Consider the following 20,297-nt stretch of genomic DNA (forward strand, 5'->3'; position numbering starts at 1 on the left):
AAAACAAGAATTGAAATTGTGGCATAATAACAATGTCATGGAAAGTATCATATATATTACTTCAACTCGGTGACAAATAAAAGGATCCAGCCCGTATGATTCAGCTTGGCAAAGTTGTTGATAAACATGTTTCTACAACTAGTCCTGTAAATTTATCCTTTTATACTATCCATTAAGGTGTGTTTAGAAGTATGATTTACTGCCTGTGTGTAACTAGTTAGTGACTTCAAGCAACTGACCATTCGTGATCGGGTGTGATCGGTACCCCATATTGGTTAGTGGTTGTGTCCTGTGGAGGAGATCTTCAAGTCCCTGTAAGCAGATATTGACTAAATTGTGAATAGAATAGAACAAATTTGTCCTTTCCACCTGTTGTAGGTACCAGCACAAGGAGGAATCGGTTAATCTGGCAGAGAAGACTGGCACTGGAACGGGGCTTGGGCTATTAACATCGGCGGAGGCTTTCCACCATTATGCAGATGGGGGTCATGGCGGTGGTTATTTTGTCCCATATGCGGATATCACATTGCGTCCAATCCTGAACTGCCACCTGTTTCGATATGAGGCAAGCCGCGTCCGTACTGCCATGATAGTGGACTGGGACGCTCATCAGGTTAGATGTTTGGTCGTTTATTGCCAATGTTAGTGCATTGGATTTCATCTGAACACATGATGAGTATGTGAAGTATTTTTGACAGTCTACAGGAAATATATCTATGATGCCATTTTACTTGTTAAAAATTATTCACTGCACATGTTTAACACATAATTTATAAGACTAGTGGGAGACAAAAAACAATATTTTTTCTACACAGACTAGATTTTTTAAGGAACAATATTTATTATAATGGTCAAAAACTTTTGAAATTTTCATATTAAAAATTGTGCATCTCAGCATATATTTTCACAATTGTTAAAAGATTTTTTAATTAACCTGACAATATATGGAATTGATGAATTAATTATGCAAAATATTGGCAATATCACTGTATAATCTGTAAATACTAGCTTTAGTTTTACCTGTTTAGGATTAAATTGAATTTGAATTGAATTGTCCATTACAAATTCAATACATCTATGTACAGTAGAAATACAAAAATTCAATTAGTGCTTGTGATCTGATAATATTCAAGAGAGCAAGTTCCAGGTAGAGCGTTCACATTTAATATTTCATTAATTACAATGATGACAGTGGCGTTTTTGTAGAATAATTTCAAATAAGTAATACAGAAATGATACATATCTCCCTTCTTTAAAGTCCACAGAGATGTTTCAGGATAGTTAAGAAACAGAACTATTTATCTTGTTGGGTTTAAAAACCAATTTTTTGTGGACAATAGCCTTACTAGTCAAAGAAAGCATGAGCATGATCTTGATATTAGACTTTAACATGAAACCATTTTTTTGATTCTGAATAAGCAGGAAAGAATATTTTACTTTCAGTGAAAATTGTATCCAGTATGGACTATACATCATAGACATGTATAACAAGATACAAGATATTTTTATTGTCATTAAGCACAATACATATTATGCAATAGACAAAGTCAACATATTATATAGCCTACTTTAATTCTTTAATCTAAGCACAGTTATAGGACAAAATACAGTATTGCCTATTGCTAGAACTAAATAACAATAATATAAATGTGAATAAAAACAATAAAATTACAATTAAATAATTTTAAAAAATCTATATAATACATGCTAACAATCCTAATCTTAAATTAAGAATGGATTAAAAACTTAATGGAGCTAACATCACAGGCTTGGTAATCTTCAACAGTGTAAAAAGCTTTATTTTTTCAGCCACTTTGTAATGGTAACTTTAAAATTATTAAGTGTAACATTTCATGCTTTCTCTGGTAATTTATTAAATAATTTTATACTGAAAAATATCTGGCTGTTTTTTGGTCTTTTCGAGTCTGACTGGGGGTAGATCGAGTAAATACTTTTTTCTTGTGCAGTGTGTATGAAACATCTTGTCTATTTATGAAACTTTTCAAATTTTCTTTTACATCAAGTAATGAGCAGTAGATGTATAAACCTGGCAACGTCATAATTTGAAGTTCTTTGAAAAAAGGTGAACAAGATTCTTGTTTTAGAAAACATTTTTTAAAATCCTAATAGCTTTTTTTTACCATAAAAATATTTTTTGGCACTACGAACTGTTTCCCCAAAGAGTCACACCATACCTCAAGTGTGAATGGAAAAATGCATAATAAGCAGTTATCAACATCTCTTGAAGTAACAGTATTCCTTAGTTTTACATAATAGGTATATAACTCTAGATAGTTTAGTACATAAATAATTTAAAACATGTTGCCAGCTTAATTTACCATCTAGGATAACACCCAATAACTTAACAGAATCATTACTGTATTTAGTATTATTGTGTAGAGATAATTTTAAATATTCAGTTTTATTATGATTCACTGCCAACCCATTTGCTTTAAACCAGTCCTAGTAGCTAATTTAAATGAACTTTCTTGATCAGATTTTAAGGTTTGTGAGTCTTTATTTCAGTTTAAAAGAGTAGTATCATCCGCGTACAAAACAGAATTACAAGGTAGGCTAGATGAAAAATTCATTGATTGCAACATTAAACAGAAAGGTCCCAAAACAGAGCCTTGCGGAACTCCCAATTTCACTGTTTAGAAATTGGACTTGTTCTCCCCCTGGACAACCATCTGTTTCCTGTCAGATAAATAAGATGACAATAATTGTAATTTTATGTTTTATGCCATAACTAAACAACTTTTTAACAACAACTCATGATTAATACAGTCAAAGGCTTTACTTAAATCTATCAATGTTGCAGATGATATAATCTTTTTCTCAAAATTATTTAAAATGTTTTCCACAATTTTTCCTATTGCTTTCACAGTGTTTGATTTTTTTATAAATCCATATTGTTCTTTACAGAGCAAATTGTTTTGAGGAGAAGAAATCATACAATTGGTCTTTTAAACAACACTCAAAAATCTTACTCAGTATGGGAACCAAAGAAATGGGACGGTAACTAGCAGATCTGCCTTGCTGCCCTTCTTATACACTGGCACTACTTTGTAACATTTCAGTGCTTTAAGAAAAATCCCCTCAGATAACATCCAGTTAAATAGAAAAGTCAATGGTTTTTACTATGTAGGGTATAATATCCTTGATGATTTTATTATAAAAACCCAAAATAATCTTCGCTTCTTGATCCACTCAACTTAGATACTTATTTTATAATTTTAAATTCAGTTATTACATTTAATTGGAATGTTTTACTAGCATTATTAAATCTAGATAAATAATTACTCAAAAGCTCAATAGCAGTGTCAAAATTATTTTGCTTCAAATGTGTAGTACTAACTATATTTATAAAATAATCATTAAAGTCATCAGGCTTTATTAATTCTTCAACGCTTTCTTTTCTTACAATGAATTTCCTTTTTTATTATACTCCAAGCAGCTTTACATTTATTTGGAGCTCTCATAATATATCTGTCAGTGTTAATCGTTTTTCTTCCTTAATTCTATTTTTATACATCTTTTTTATTTCTATATACATTTTTTTGTGTTCAGCTTCATTTTCTGTGCCCTTACTTATCTTGAATCTATCATAAAACACTGTTACTATATTTCTAAGTTTATAGTTCAGGTGTAAACCAGTCAACCTTTTGTCTATTTCTACTTTTGATTTTGACATCTTTAACAGGACAGCATTCTTTAAGTGAACTTGTTAATATTTGTATAAAAAAATCAAAAGCATCGTCAACAGTTGCCACCACCAGTCAGTCTAATTCAGTCTATGTTTCAAAACCTTCAATGGCACCAAAAGACAGATCTCTCACTTTTCTTTTAAGAATATTTTTTGTCTGGTACTGTATTTGAAAAAATGCAACTCATAAAACTCTGTGTATATACCAGCGTGATCAGATACATTTGGTTCGATAACTTGACATTTTATTTTGTTTTTGCTTTAAATTACTAACGACATTGTCAAGACAAGCATCTTCTCTAGTTGTATCAAAAATTATGACAATACATATTAAATGATCTTAATTAAATTCAAAAAAAGTACATTTTTCAGAAGAATCTTTTCTTACATCTATATTTAAAATCACCTGTTAAGTGTCACAGTTGCAAAATTTTTATTTAAAAATATCATTAAAGACTCCAAATAATCAAAGAAACTAAAAATATTACTCTTTGGAGTACGGTAGATGGTAACTATAACATCAATCTCCTTTAAATATATAGCTGTTGCTTCCAAAACAAAGACAACACACAAAAAATGTAACAGTAACATCTACCCACGAGACCACAAGGCTGAGGAAGCCATCAGATGCAAGGTCAAACTCCAGTCCTTCATTGAGGATAGAGAGTAACTTGAGTAACAATATTGTACAGAGTGGGGCATATGTCAGTTTTCCCCAGAAAAGAAATTTAAAGGCTTTATAGGTTAATTGAATACAACACTTTTAGGCAAGAAAAAAAATTCATTAGGTATATGAAATTACTTACATATTACTTACTGTACAATGTTGTAGCAACTGTTCGAAATGTCCACCTTGATTTTGTATACACTTCATACAACGACTGAGAGAACAGAATCACAAATGTTTTAGCAATAAGGGTTTTTATGGTTATTAACAAGTTCAAATGCATTTCTAATTAGGTTTCTGAGTTCTTCATGATTTTGCCAGGAGCTACTACTTCGTAGTAGTACAGTACTCGAAATACCCCCTCATACCATAACACCAGGCACATTGAGATCTGCTTGGATTACGTTATGAGGATTTACATCCGACCAGTACACGCAGTTGGTGCCGATTAAACGCATCCATTTAGTTTGAAAACATGCCTCATCACACACCACAAAATTGATCGCAAGAAATTTGGATGAACCTTTGAGCGGATAATTATTGTCCCACAGGATTCCAATCGCCTATTGGAAATCATCCTCGTGAATGGCCCATGGAGTAAAAGATGGACTGTATGGCTTAAATTTTAATTGCTTTAACATTCTTTGCACGCTTCTTCTTGATATTTCTAGTTCAGCAAATGCCTTACGAGTCGATTTACCAGGACTGGCTACAAAAGCTTGAGCAATATTATATAAAGATTAGGTTGTTATTGTGACAGGGTAACGGCCATGAAACAGACTTCCTAGGTAAGGAGACCAGTGTGTTTTTATCATGGACATGTACAACAGTAACATCTACCCCACGAGACCGCAAGGCTGAGGAAGCCATCAGATTGCAAAGTCAAGCTCCAGTCCTTCATCGAGGATAGAGAGTATCTCGCTTCTGTTAAAAAGTAAGTCCAGGATATGCTGTTCACATTCTATTCTTTTTAGACACAAGAGTTTAAAACATAAAGGTCCTCTTACTACAAACTAGACTTGTAAGAAAATGTTGAATTTAGCTCAATTTTACCTTCTAGTTGGAACAGCATTTGAAAATCTGATATTGTCACAGATTTGATATCTGGAAACCATGTCTGATGAGACAAAAAATGTTGGTGACCTTGGAGGCAACAAGGAAGTCACAGAATAAAAAAAATATTTTTAAATAAATCTAGTACAATCATATGACATTTTAATGAGACATGGTAGTTCACGTAGCCTAACTAACCACAAGATATCTTGACTAGGATTTTCCACCTCAAATTTTCCATGCAACCACAACGAAGCCTTATATGCAACACTTGGTGTGGTATAAACAACAATAAGGAATAAGAGAGTGTTTATCTCTTATGGTAGTGCTGTGTAATAAAAGTGACTGTTAGTGAGAACAACTAATTGGTGACTATTGATTTCTTAAATATATTGTAAATAAAGTTCAATTGAAGGGACTCAATACTCAAGCTTAATTTGTTAAACTTTGATTTATAAGTATTCAGATTATTTAAAAGCATAGCCTAAGTATAAGAAATTTAATTATTTGAAGAATTTTTGATAGAATTCAGAGCTCAATTTTCTACCTCAAGTACTTATTATAGAGCTCAAATCAAGCAATAAAACACTAATAGACAGGTGTTAAAACCAATAGGACATTATAAACTATACTTTCTAACATATAATAGTCCTAGGCCTACCATGAAATCATAGAATTTTATATTGAAAAAACACTGATATAATTACTCCACTCAATTCTTCAAACTTTTTAAAGTATAGTACAAATTACGCTCAATTAAATACTTAACAATTAACTGTTGTCTACAAGAGAACACATTAGCAAAATAAGAAATGTGCTGTGTGTATGAGTACATTGCTTGAGAACTTGAACTGACAGGCAAAGGACATTCTGACACTACATTTTTACCAGCTAGTTATAGCTAGCTCACTTGGCTAATTGACTGCACTGGGGTTCATATCGGCTGGAGATCCTGAGTTCAAATCCTGCTCATGACATTTATTTTTGCCAAGAATAATTTTATGGAAATTGATTATTGAGCCTATATCCATAATTTTTATTGCATAAGTATTAATTTTTAGAAATAGACAATAAAAAGAATCTAACTATATTATAGTATTAAAAAACAAAGATAAAGAATATTTTAAGTAAAAATATATAAAACTATACTCAAAAAAATTCCTTAGTTTAATTTAATTAGTGGATGTAATAAATAAATTTAAAAAATTATAAAAAAGAGATTAGGAAAAATATACAATAAGTGAAATAACTTTGAAAAATGAAAAACGATGTTGAAAATGGGATTTGCTGCTGGACAATGTGTTTGCAAAGGTGAAGGGTTTTCCACCATGGCCGGCTAAAATAAAAAATATTATACATCAAGATAATAATACGTACTACAATGTTGAATTTTATGGTACTCATGAATGGGCAAAACTAAAATTCTCAGATTTGTACTTATACTTACTTACTTACTTACTTACTGCCGTGGCTCTTGGTACCCAAGGTGGTACTTTGCCTCGCCAACACACTGCCTCCAGATCTCTCTGTCCATTGCCTCTTCTTCCCTTCTTCCCAGTTTTCTTATGTCTCTTCTGATCTGGTCTCGCCATCTCAACTTGGGCCTTCCTGGTGGTCTTCTGCCCTCCGGATTGTTTACAAGGACGTTCTTGACTAAGGAGTTGTCCTCCTTCCTTAGTAAATGGCCAGCCCATCTCATTCTCCCACTTCTCACCTCGGCCACTATGTCTGGGGTCCATATATAGTTGCCTCAACTCCACATTATGCTTTATCCTCCACTCTCCATCTCCCATCTTCAAGGGTTGGCCCATAGATGGTTTTTCTCAATAATTTGTTCTCAAATACTATCAAACGTTTTTCTGTTTTTTTTACCGAACACCCCAGTTTTCTGAGCCATATAACAGAACTGTTCTTATAATGGTTTTATATATACGGAGTTTGGTCTTGTGTGATAGTAGTCGAGAGCTTAATAGCTTGTGGCATGCTGATAAACTTCTGTGTGCTGCATTTATCCTTTGTTGTATTTCCATGTCTTCTTCATTATTATTCGTCAGCATTACTCCCAAATAAGTGAAGTTGTTTACTTTTTCAAATTTGTGCCCTTCTATTTCTATATTATTTTCATTGTTTATTTGGGTTGTTCTCCCACACTCCATTATTTTGGTTTTCTCTTCATTTACGCTTAAACCAACTTTTTGTGTATGGTTTAGGAGTTTTGCGACCAGCACTTCCAGCTCTTCTTTACTCTTCGCTATTATTGCAACATCATCCGCAAATGCAAGAACATTTATTTTGGTCCCTATTGTAATTCCAGCTTCTGTTTGTCTTACTTCTTGTAATGCTTCCTCTAAAGCTAAATTAAATTAGCATTGGGGACAATCCATCCCCCTGTCTGTACGCCTGTGCTTATATCAAACTTTTCCGAGATTTCCCCATTTATCCCCATATATTCCCCCGAGATTTGTACTTATACAATGACAATAAAGCGGAGCTTGGTAAACCCAAAACAAGAAATCCAAAATTTAACAAAGCACTGCAAGAAATTGAACAATCTATATCTGAATATTCCAATGAAATTTCCATAAATATAGAAAATGAGTGTGCAGTAAATGAAAGTGTTTCGGTCAACAACAGGTTGGAGAAGAGAGTGGCTGAGCATGCTTGTGAGTTACACAATATATTTGGGCAGTTGATTTACAAGCATGGATCTGATGATTACACTGAAATTCTGCAAGTAACTACAAATATTCTTGAAACAAATAATTTACTGAAAGCCCAGATTGAGGAGTTAGAAAGTAAATGTACTCACATTGAGAAAGCTTTAAAAAAAGAAAAATCACTTCGGTTGGAGGAGCTTGAGTTGTCTGAATGTATGGAAGCAGATGTGGAAATGGATGTACAAAAACACAAAGGACACTATAAAGACATTGACTCAAGACTTATCTATTTATATTGAAGATGCTAAAATTAAAAACAAGGTAATTGAGGAGCTCAATGCTAATACAACTTTTTTAAACAATGAACTAAACCAACTAAATCAAGAAAATAGTTACTTAATAGCAGAATTAGTCAACTAAAACTAAATATAGAAATGAAAAATTAAAGTTCACAAGTCAGGTAAATGACTTGAAGTCTCTTGAAAACACCCTAAAACTACAAATAGCACAATTTGAACAGCACCAGAGTAATCTGAACATTAAAAACTTAGATGGTATTGTAAATGCTCAGGAAAATAATTTGAATTTATGTACTACATTGTTGGCAAATGAATGGATCCAGGACGATTTAATTTCATTGTATTTTGATTTCCTTCTTCGAAGTATTGTGATGGAAGATGTCTATTTTATGAACCCATGTATTAGTCAAGCTATTAAGTGTGCAGAAAATATTGATGGTTTATTGGAACAGGAGATGATTAGTAAGGCCTATGTATTCATACCAATTAATGATTCTAAGGGAGCAATGGAAGTCAGTGGTTCTCATTGGAGCTTAATGTTGTATGCCAAAACAGAAAAAAACATTTTATTAATTGTTGATTCAATGAAAAATTACAATCTTAACCATGCCAAAGATATATTCACAAAGATGGAGTCTCAAAAGATGGAGTCTCACAGTGTTCATCAGGGGCCATGTTGTTTCATTGAAGTAAAGTGCCCACAACAAAGAGATGGCATTGAGTGCGGCGGCTACATGCTTTTCTTTGTGGATTGGTTGATAAAAATAATATGGGCTCAGGAGGATAATGGGACTTTTGACTTTAAAGGATGTTTTGATTCTTTTGAGATAAATGAGTCTGATATAATCCAGAAACGTTCTATTGTGACCTACTTAACATACAATCTACAATACAAGAATTTGAGGGAAAATATTGCAAAGGAATTAATTTTTTGTATTTTGAATGGAAAAGGAGACCTCAAAACAAATCCAATCCCAGGTAAATATCTATGAGACCCCATGTGATTGCCAAAGAACGGGTACCAGCTATTGAAAACACAACATTACAATATGATAATGAAGAAAACATGCAGTGCCACTTCTAACAACCAAGAGTGGTCATTGGTGAAAGGGAAACATAGACTGAAATATTTTAACCACCAGCATTCCAGAAGGAGTGTAAGGCCCTTTCGGGGGTTGATACAGCAAATAGGTATGATGTTTTGAACGGACACTCAGAAATTTATGAAAAAAAAAATTCATAAATTTGAAGTCAGGGTTCACTTTTATCTTCAAAATTGGAGGAGCTGAGCAATGGTAGAGTGAAAATGCTTTGGGCTTGTACGAGCTAACACCACTTTGACTCAAGTGATTGACTCTGCTTCACTGAGTGATGATAGCCCAGTGATTCTCCTAGGAGGAAGTAATGATAGTCTGAATGGTGATTTTCAAGATATTTACTCTAATCTGGAAAACCAATTACTGCTTCTCAGCAAGACTAAGCCTGTTTTTATCACTTCGATTCCACAAAGACTTGACGAAGATTTCAGGATTGTTGATGATCAAGACTTGAGACTCGTTAATAACTACATTACCTGAGTTAACAAATAGGTTAAAGAATGTCTTTCTGATTGACTTAAGTGATTTCAGGAGGTTTCACTATACTACTCAAGGCCTCCATTTAAACAAAAGGGGAAAATCTAAATTGGCATATTTAATATTAAATGCTCTTTCAAAATGGCAGTCTACTGTCACTTCAGGAAACTTAAATAAGAGTATGAATATCAACTCCAATCCTGAAGATTGTAAAAAACAACTATTGAACCTTATAAGCCATCCTAAAAATTGTATCAGCCTTATTGAAGAAGATATGGTTGATACCTTGTCCAGGAGTGAGTTGGAAGTCAACAGCCCAAGTGAACCCAGTGATGTTATTGGTTCTGGGAAAGAAATAAAAGTTCTGGATGCGGACATGTGGCAGGTGATTGAGGACTTGAAAAGTAATGATTCCATTGCCTTCGCCCACTCGATCTCGGGTGATTTCGATCATCCAAGAAGGATGACAGCTGGAGTGGGCAGTTACGTTTGCAAAAACAGTTCGGCAAGCCTCAGAGGACGGATTGCATAACTGAGTTTCTGGCGTGCCAGAGAAGTGATCCTCAAGCAGCAGCAGTATACAGTCTGATAACCAAAGATCACTATTACGGTAAGCCTAAGAAGAAGGACTATGACAGGGCATTTCTTGACCTGACATTGGGAATCAAGAAGAGGAAGTTCAGCACATTGGTATGCTCACCGACAGGTTGTGTCCCGGGATCATGTCCAGCTCGACCATTTTGCCAAAAACATCAATCTTTTTCATAGGACCACTGGTGCTGCTGTTTTGGTAATCACTAAAGAACAACCAGGAGCTCAAAGACCATTGCATCTTGGACTTTCTTATTCTGCATTTATCAGCAAGCTGAGGGATGAAATCAGGAGGGGAGGCCTTGTGAACCAGCCAGACACAGAAGCACTTACATCCTTGACGAGCCAGCCTCACTCGCCTCACCAAGTCAACGTCCAGAGAAGCAGTCAAAGTTTTTTAGACAATCTGAACATATTCCCACCTCTCTAAATTAAATGTATCTTAAAAATCTGAATGGACTCCTCCACCAAGATAAAACCTTCATTTAAATCAAAAAATAGTCTTTTCATAATGCACCAAAATATTCAAAACTTTTTGTCTCGAAAACCATCATTAGAAATTGTATTAGATGAAATAAAACCAGACATTTTAATTCTTTCAGAGCATAACCTTCAACCATTAGATATAAATAATACAAAAATAAATGACTACTGTGTTAAATCTTGGTACTGTAGAAAGCACTTTAGAGGTGGCGGAGTCTTAATTATGTGTCAAACAAATTTTAATCTAAAAAAGATTGAAATTCCTGAAATGAATGAATTGGTGATTGATAAAGAATTTGAATGCTGTTTGGCTCAATGTAAAATAGATGGATTATCTGTAGTTATAGTTGGTTTGTATAGAACACCTGGCTCAATTTATGATAATGTATTTTTGTACAAACTTAGTGTAGTTTTGGTTATTTTAAGTAAAAAATTTAAATACATAGTGTGTGCAGGGGACATAAATATTGACTGTTTGAAAAAATCTAGGGCTTCAGATATGTTTGGTAATGTGTTAACTCAACATAATATTTTTTCTATGGTTAATTTTGCCACAAGGGTTGCATTTGATTGTGAAAGCTCTATTGACCATATTTTTACTAATATACCAAAGCACCAACTGTCAATCTCTGGCCTTGTCACCGAACTTTCAGATCATGATGCCCAACTTTTAGAAATCTCATATCAAAATTAAAGCAATAATAAAAATTATTTTACTCAATTAAATAGACAGTTTTCAGATAAAAATAAAAAAAATATTCCTAAAAAATTTAGCATCTGAGACATGGTTAAATCTTTATCAGGCACCAGTTGATAAGAAGTATAATACTTTTTATGACATTTTTATGTACTATTTTAACTCATGTTTCCCAAAAGTTAAAACTAGAATAAGGAATTGTAGCAGGATTGATTGGGTAAGTGAGGATTTAAGAAAAGATAAAGAGGACTTAATTTGTTTAAGCCAAACTTTAAGGGTCACAAAAGATATTAATCTAAAGGATATGTTAAAGGAACAGAAAAAGCTGTATTATAAAAATATCATTGACACTAAAAGTAAATATGTAATTAGTACAATAACAAAGTCTGACAACCCCTGCAAAGCCGTTTGGAAAATTATTAATAATGAAATAAAACCACTTGTAAAAAAAATAATGAAATTAAGTTATCTATTAATGGTAAGGAAGAGAGTGATCCAAGAACAATCTGCAATATTTTTAATGAGCACTTTATAAATATAGTAGATGAATATGTAATTCCAAATATTGTCAGTAATTCAAATTTTGTATCCAATATCAATCATGGTAAAAATAATAATCAAAATGTTAGACCTACCCTCCAGAAATTTCGAGTCAAACCAATAACTGAATTAGAAATTGAAAAAATTGTTATGTCTTTTAAAAATAAATACTCGGCTGGTTTCGATGAGGTTCCAATGCCAATTATTAAACATGCAAAAAAACTTCTGATTAAGCCACTCCCACATCTGATTAACTTATCCTTTATAAGCGGTATATTCCCTGATAAGTTAAAAATCTCTAAGGTTAAAACTGTGTTTAAGAAAGGGAACACCACAGATCCTAATAACTACAGGCCCTTGGCTATTCTGCCGAGTTTTTCTAAAATATATGAAAGAGCAATGTATATGAGATTGATGGAGTTTCTTGAAACCAATGAGTTGTTTGACAGCGAACAGCATGGGTTCAGGCCAGGTAAATCGGTCACAACTGCTGGCATTGACTTTATTGAGTCAATTACAGATTCAGTTGATAGAGGTGACTATGCTGCGGGAATATTTATGGATCTGTGCAAGGCTTTTGATAGTGTTTCACATAACAACCTAATAAGCACCCTCAGGGACTTGGGTATTATTGGAATGCCACTAAATTGGCTACAATCCTACCTTAAAGATAGAAAACAATATGTCGAAACATCATTTAAAAATAAATTTAATCAATTGATATGTATTAATTCCAAGTTAAAAAATATATTACATGGTGTGCCTCAAGGATCTATTCTTGGGCCAATCTTGTTCTTATGCTACCTTAACGGCTTACCGTAGACTGTAAAAAATTCGGGAACTAAAATGTGCTTGTATGCTGATGATTCTAATCTCATTATATCAAACAAATCTTTGCAGGTAATTGAAGATCAAGCACAAAGTGATTTGATCTCAGTCAGAAACTATTTCTCCAACAAAAATTTGTTACTTAATCTCGAAAAGACAAATTTTGTCTTATTCAGTACTCGCCAAAATAAATGTGTAGACAGTCCAAAGATCGAAATTGGACAAGTAAAACTTAATCAATTAGACAGTACTACATTTTTAGGAATGGTTTTAGACAAAAACTTAACTTGGAATGAGCATACACATGCAGTTCTAAATAAATTATCTTCTGGGTTGTATGCTTTAAGGAGCATATCAAAATTCTGTAGGTTGGATGTTTTAAAATTGGTTTATTTTGCCCATATATCTTTTGGTATTGTGTTGTATGGTGCAACAAGTGATCAAAATTTACAAAGTATTCTTCACATTCAGAAACAAGCCATTCGTATAATGATTAAGCTGGAGGATCGTGAATCGGCAAAGCAACATTTTCAAACTCTAGGTATTCTTACTGTGTATGGCTTGTACATATTAGACACTGTGGTGGCTGTTAGGAAAGCTAGGGATAGACTTCCTGTATTGGGATCATCACATGGCTACTTGACTAGAAATCGAAACCAGTTGGCAGTACCAAAATTAAAATTAGAATTTAAGAGAAAAAACCCATTAGTTGCTGGAGTAAAGTTTTACAATAGTATCCCCGAAAATATCAAAAGCATTCCTAATGTCAAATTGTTCAGATTAAATTAAAAGAATATCTTGTTGACAAAACATTATACTCATTTAATGAGTTTTTTGAAAGCAGTGTGGAATAAAACTATAGATTATTGGGTAAATATTAATTATACTTTTGTTTATATACATACTGTTTTAGCAAATTAACTTATGTATTTAGTTCTTAAATCTAAGTACATACTATTGACACAGTTTTATATTTGTATATTTATTCTTGTAATGTAATGTGCAAACGGTAAATAAAGATTGTTTTGAATTTGAATATACTGCTAGCTTGTTGTTACCATATTTTTAATGGTTTCTTGTTCTTGTCTTGCTGTAATTTTAATATTAATTAGGCTTTCAAACTTTGTTGGCTATTATTTCAGTGATCTTCAAATTAGTTATTTTTTAACAATAGTTATTAAATACTACCTACCAAAGTACCGTAATTAAGTATATCGGTTATTATTTATACCTGTTATCAGTGGCGTAGCGAAGGGGGGGGTCCAGGGGGTCCGGACCCCCCCCCCCCGAAAATTTTAAGACGTATTAAAAAATAAAGCATGGAGCAAGAGAAAAAAAAGGAGAGTTATCATTTACTCTTGTCTACAAACATTAAATTGATTGATTTAATTGATTAAAGTGACCGTTGTTAAAAATATAATTGTCCTTTCGTTTAAATCATAAAGTATCAAACGATACTTTTGGGCTCGGGCTTTCGGATAGTGTAGTGTAATCACGGTATTGCTATAGAGCGCGGTCACGTTTACGTCGCAAAGCAACCTAAATTGTAACACGGCGAACATTCGACATCAAGCGCTCGTTGTGTAAACAACTACTGGAACAACATGAGTGACATCTTCAAGAAGATGGCACAGCGTGCCTTTGGAAGCGCCGGGAAGCCAGCTAAGAGGCCTAGCTCTCCACCTGCCAGCTCCGGCGCCTAAGAAGGTCGCTGCTCCAGCAAAGGGCCTTTTTAAAGGCCACAACGTCACCACTTCTACTGTGACATCTGACCAACCTACGGCTTCGGTTTCTACGCCCAGGATACCCTTGCTGTTCCTGGACAGTGTTCCGAACTGGCCTACCCACGCCAAGAAGTTGGAGGAGTTGGCGCGGGACGGCCTGACGAAAACATTCCACGGTGCTCACTATCGCTTGAAAGTGACCACCGTGGAGGACTTCAGGGCAGTTCAGCGGTACCTATGTTCCAAGAAGCTGCCCTTCTACACTCACAACCTTGGGCGTGAAAGATCGCTTAGGGTTGTGATCAGCGGACTGCCCGACACCGATGATGTGGAGCTCTTCGATGTCTTAACTGACGAGGGCTTCGCCGTCGACGAGGTTGCACGACTTCGGACAGCCAGGGGACCTACCAGGAGCTGGCTGATCACGCTGACCAGGGACAGTGAGCGAGAGAATCCTGACACTAAGCGGGCTTGCCAAATCTACAACGTGACAAGCCTGCTCCATGTCAGGGTCTCAGTCACTGTCTACAAGAAGCCGGTCGGCCCGCCGCAGTGCTAACGGTGCCAAGGTTTTGGCCACGGCTCCGGCAACTGCGGGAGGCCGAGAAAATGTGTCCGCTGGGGGGGGGGGGAAATCATCTGAAGATGAACTGCCCCAAAGTCTCGACGGAGAAGGGTCACTGCTGCAATTGTGGCGGCGATCACAACGCCAACTATCGTGGGTGTCCAGCCTACAAGGAGGCCAGAGCGGCAGCTGTCCAATTAGGCCGCAAAACCTGACGGCCTACCAAACCAGCGGTGAGGCGATCAACGGCCCAGCCGCCCAAGCGACCAGCGCGAGATGAGTCACCAGCGGACTCCGTATCGGAGAATGAAGCTGAGGACCACATGCCGCAGAAGAAGAAGCGCCGGAGGAAACCCCAGAACCCAGCCAACCGACTTCCTCGCCCGCCGGCATCTGTGGCTGACCTTCCGGTCACACAGAGGCCCAGGGCGACTCCCAGGCAGAAACTAGAGTGGCCACATACACCAGCCACTCTGCCGCAACAAACGGAGGCGCCAGCAGCTGATGCAGCATCAGAACCAGCCGCCCCCGCCCAGCGCAGCCTACAAGCCGTCTTGAAATAGCTGCGCAGCTGACCGCCCTCACCCGGCTCTTCAATGAAGCTGTGGCCCTCAGTGGCACACCGACCAACTGATAGACTGCTGCAGGAGCAAATTGTACAGTTGACAGGCAAGTCATTGAGTTCAACTGCTCAGATACTGCCCACAGACCAGGAGGAGCGCCCAGAGGCCATCCTAGCGACCCGACTTGGACTTGGACAGTTTAAATTAGCGACCACTTCGTTCAAATTCGTCTTGGGGACGTAAAATGGCTGCTTAGAATTAAGTCACGACGTTTATTTTAGTGTCATTAAACTGTAGACGTGTATATAATTATCGAAAAAAAAATATAAAAGATCACTTCCGGTCGGGAAAATACACTTTAAAAGCTCTACTGATAAGAAGTTCCGACTACTTTGGATTTCACTGACTGAGGTTGTTTGTCTTTGCCTACATTTTCCTTAGTATATTCCGATCTGAAGTGATTATTTTTGTTTTTTTTTTCTCGATAATTATATATTTATTCGTCGGCGTTGAATTAATACCTAAAATCAATGTCCTAACAAAATTATAAATACCACTTTTACCTCAACCACTGAACCAGTGAAATCCAAAATCGTCAAAACTTGAATCTGTAGAGAGCTTTTCTTCGGTATTTACCGACCGGAAGTGATTTTTTGTCGATAATTATATAGGTAGTCCGAGTACAGTTTAATGATAACAAAATCGTCGTCCTAACTCAATCAAAAAACCACGTTTACCTCTATAACCGAAGTCCGAAAGTAGTTGAAGTTACTGTATAATCATTAGAGTTTTTCAGGTGTATTTTATTTCCGACCAAAAGTGATTTTTTGGATTTTTTCCGATAATTATATACTCGTCTACAGTGTAATGATACAAAAAATCGTCATTATAACTCATTCATAAATACCTCAATCAGTGAAATCCAAAGTAGCCGAACTTCTAATCAGTAGAGTTTTTTTCGGTACATTTTCCGACCGTTAGTTTGATCTGTACCGGAGCAACGCTCGAAAATTTCCCTCCTTTTCTAAAGGGTTTCGGCCGTCAGTCAGTGCCCAATGTCCCCGAAGGGGTATTTCATTTTTTCCACAGAATATAGTTGTGTCAATTATATGCTTGAGTGAAGCTCTGTTTTGTTCTTTTTCTTTCTTATCCAGTGAATCCAACGTCACTTTGGAGCCTTATACTCGGCCAGAATCGAACTTCGTAAAGTTTCTGTAGCTATACAAGAAAATTTGTGGTACTAGAGTTGCTGTGAGAGTTGAATTTGCCTATTACATCTTTCCACTTTCTACAAGACGTAGTTACTAAAGCTCCATATTTTTGGTATTTACCTTTTACCAGTGAACTCATTGGCAAATAACACACAAAACGTCCCCCGGATCTTCCAGTTTCGGACCCCCCCCGAACGAAATTTCTGGCTACGCTACTGCCTGTTATTATTAATAGAACTTTGTGAATTTATGACAAGGTCTGTGCCGTATCAAAGCTTTATAGAGAAATTTGAATTTAATCAGGTTTTATCTAATTACAGTTTTAAACAGACTTTATTAAGTTGTTATTTAGACTGATACTTACTGTAATTTACAGATACTTAGACGAGAGCCTAGCCAACTTCCACCCTGACATCCTGGTATACAACGCAGGGACTGACATCCTGGAGGGAGACAGTTTAGGACTTCTCTCTGTCTCTGCTCTTGTAAGCTGTTCCTCACATTCTGTGCTGCCTTTATTTATATATGGTTTACACATAAGTATGGTTTGTGTAAGATAAACCATGAAGCATATAAAAGTATTGTATGATAGCTTCTCACATAAGTAAGGTTTTTGCAGTACACAGCTCGAAGCATATCAAAGTATTGTTTGACACCTTCTCACATAAGTATGGTTCGTGCAGTACACAGCTCGAAGCATATCAAAGTATTGTATGATAGCTTCTCACATAAGTAAGGTTTTTGCAGTACACAGCTCGAAGCATATCAAAGTATTGTTTGACACCTTCTCACATAAGTATGGTTCGTGCAGTACACAGCTCGAAGCATATCAAAGTATTGTATGATAGCTTCTCACATAAGTATGGTTCATGCAGTACACAGCTTAAAGCATGTCATCGAAGCATATCAAAGTATTGTATGATAGCTTCTCACATAAGTATGGTTCATGCAGTACACAGCTTAAAGCATGTCATCGAAGCATATCAAAGTATTGTATGATAGCTTCTCACATAAGTATGGTTCATGCAGTACACAGCTCGAAGCATATCAAAGTATTGTATGATAGCTTCTCACATAGGTATGGTTCATGCAGTACGCAGCTTGAAGCATGTCAAAGTATTGTATGACACCTTCTCACATAAGTATGGTTCAAGTATGGTTCAAAAACAAAACAAAATGGCTGACACTTAACATTCACTGTGAAAGTGCTCCTCATATTAGTGCAGTTATTAGTAGGTAAACCCAACAAATTGCTTACTAAATACTCACCACCACAACTTCAACAGCAACTGTAAGTGTTACAACTATAATATAATACAAATATAAAAGATAAAGCAAGAATACATTGAAAAACTAATACCACAGAGCTGACCTACATTAAGAGGCAGCAATTTCACATTTAACTCATATCCAACTTCAAGAATATACCACTCTGAGAGTACAAATCTCTGCATAAATTACAAATAGTGTAGTTTAATTAAGTGACGTCAAACACATAAGCGACTAAACACGATTATTTTACCACTATCAAGACAACCTCACAGGCGCTACACCATACGTGACAAGGCCGCTGACCCAGATACCGCATCAGCAGTGCTACACCATATGTGACAAGGCCGCTGACCCAGATACCGCGTCAGCAGTGCTTATGCTACGACAACACCTTTTAGCTGACTGCAGTACAACTAACACTGTACTGCTTCTATCTGGCTGACAAGGAATTGATTACCCATAAATCAAACACATTTATTTTTAACCTCTGACTAATTCTGACCACTAGAAGTCTGCCAATTGCTTGACAAGGTGTCTCAGTGGTGATGAATTGAGTAGTTGCCACTGAGTACCGTGTCTAGTAATACACTGGTCTACAGTATCTTACATTTTTGACATGGTTATTGACTACCTTAAATCAATCTAAATTTTACAGTGCAATTCCTTATACCTGACCTTTTTGTAATTACTGATACTCTTAAGAATGCCATCAAAATATCCCTGTGGTATATGCTAAATAGGAGTAAAATACTCAGGATTAAAGTGCACTGGTACATGTGAATTGTGGTGGTACCATGCTGGCTGTCAGAATATCAGTGAAAAAACTCTTAAAAAAATGTCCTTCAATAAAATAAATGACTGAAAATGCAACAAATGTAATACAGACTCTTCAAACCTACTTTCTCAAGTGACAGCTGATTCAAATATAAGCTTCCCCTGTAACACAAACATGAACAATGGTTCTGATTCTCCAAACATTTCTATTAAAGAACTTGAACATAGCCTAATTGAGAACAAATTTTTTGAAAACAAAGCCAGTGAAGAGGGAAAGCTTGAAATGGCTGCAAAAATAGGCTCTGTACTACTCAACGAGAATAATACCTTGAAAGAACAAAACATCAGACTCAAAGCTGAACTTGCTAGCTGTGAAGAACAGATTGAAGAACTTAATAATGAAAAAGAAAGGTACACAGAGAGACTAGAAGCACTACAACGCTGTCTAGACGATATGCAAACTTCACTTGATAGAGAAACCCAACTGCGACGGAAAAACCAAGATACCTTTGATGAGCATGAGTGTAAAATGGGGCAAATAATTGATGATTACATTTGTAAGATGAATGAAAAAATAATAAAAACCCTGCAAGTTAAATTTGAAAATCAAATCAACATCAATATGTCCAAATCAACCATCAGTACCGCTTCTCAGACCCAAGGCATCGAGAATGATCCCTCATCTGCAACAGCCTCTCCATATCCTGCTGCTCCAAATCCTAAAACATAAATAAAAAAAAAACAAGAAAATATGGAAAATATGATGATAGCATTGTCTTCACAGCTTCAACAGTTGTCTACTAATCAAACAAAACAGCTCAGCAATTTGGATCATTTACCTGTGGAGAGTAAACCTATCTGCACTCAAAATTTAAATTATGACCTGACCAACCCCGGGACAAATGAATCACTGACTTCGACCCCAGGAGCCAGACAAACCTGCAGACAAAAACTGAACGAAAGTACATTGAGTAACGCCTATCCAACATCAACCCCAGGAGCCAGACAAACCTGCCGTCAAAAACTGAGCGAGTTGAAAAAACCTTCTACTAACAATAAAAGAAACAACGTTTTCAGTGTTTCCTTACAGGTA

General features: G+C 35.7%; 1 pseudogene; it reads left to right on the top strand.

Moving 5' to 3' along the window:
* The first annotated feature begins 378 nt into the window (after positions 1-378).
* The window catches only part of LOC124370446, a 40,397-nt pseudogene continuing 20,478 nt past the window's right edge, over positions 379-20,297 (top strand).

This window comes from Homalodisca vitripennis, unplaced genomic scaffold (genome assembly GCF_021130785.1).
Source record: "Homalodisca vitripennis isolate AUS2020 unplaced genomic scaffold, UT_GWSS_2.1 ScUCBcl_185;HRSCAF=1536, whole genome shotgun sequence".
NCBI classification, from domain to species: domain Eukaryota; kingdom Metazoa; phylum Arthropoda; class Insecta; order Hemiptera; family Cicadellidae; genus Homalodisca; species Homalodisca vitripennis.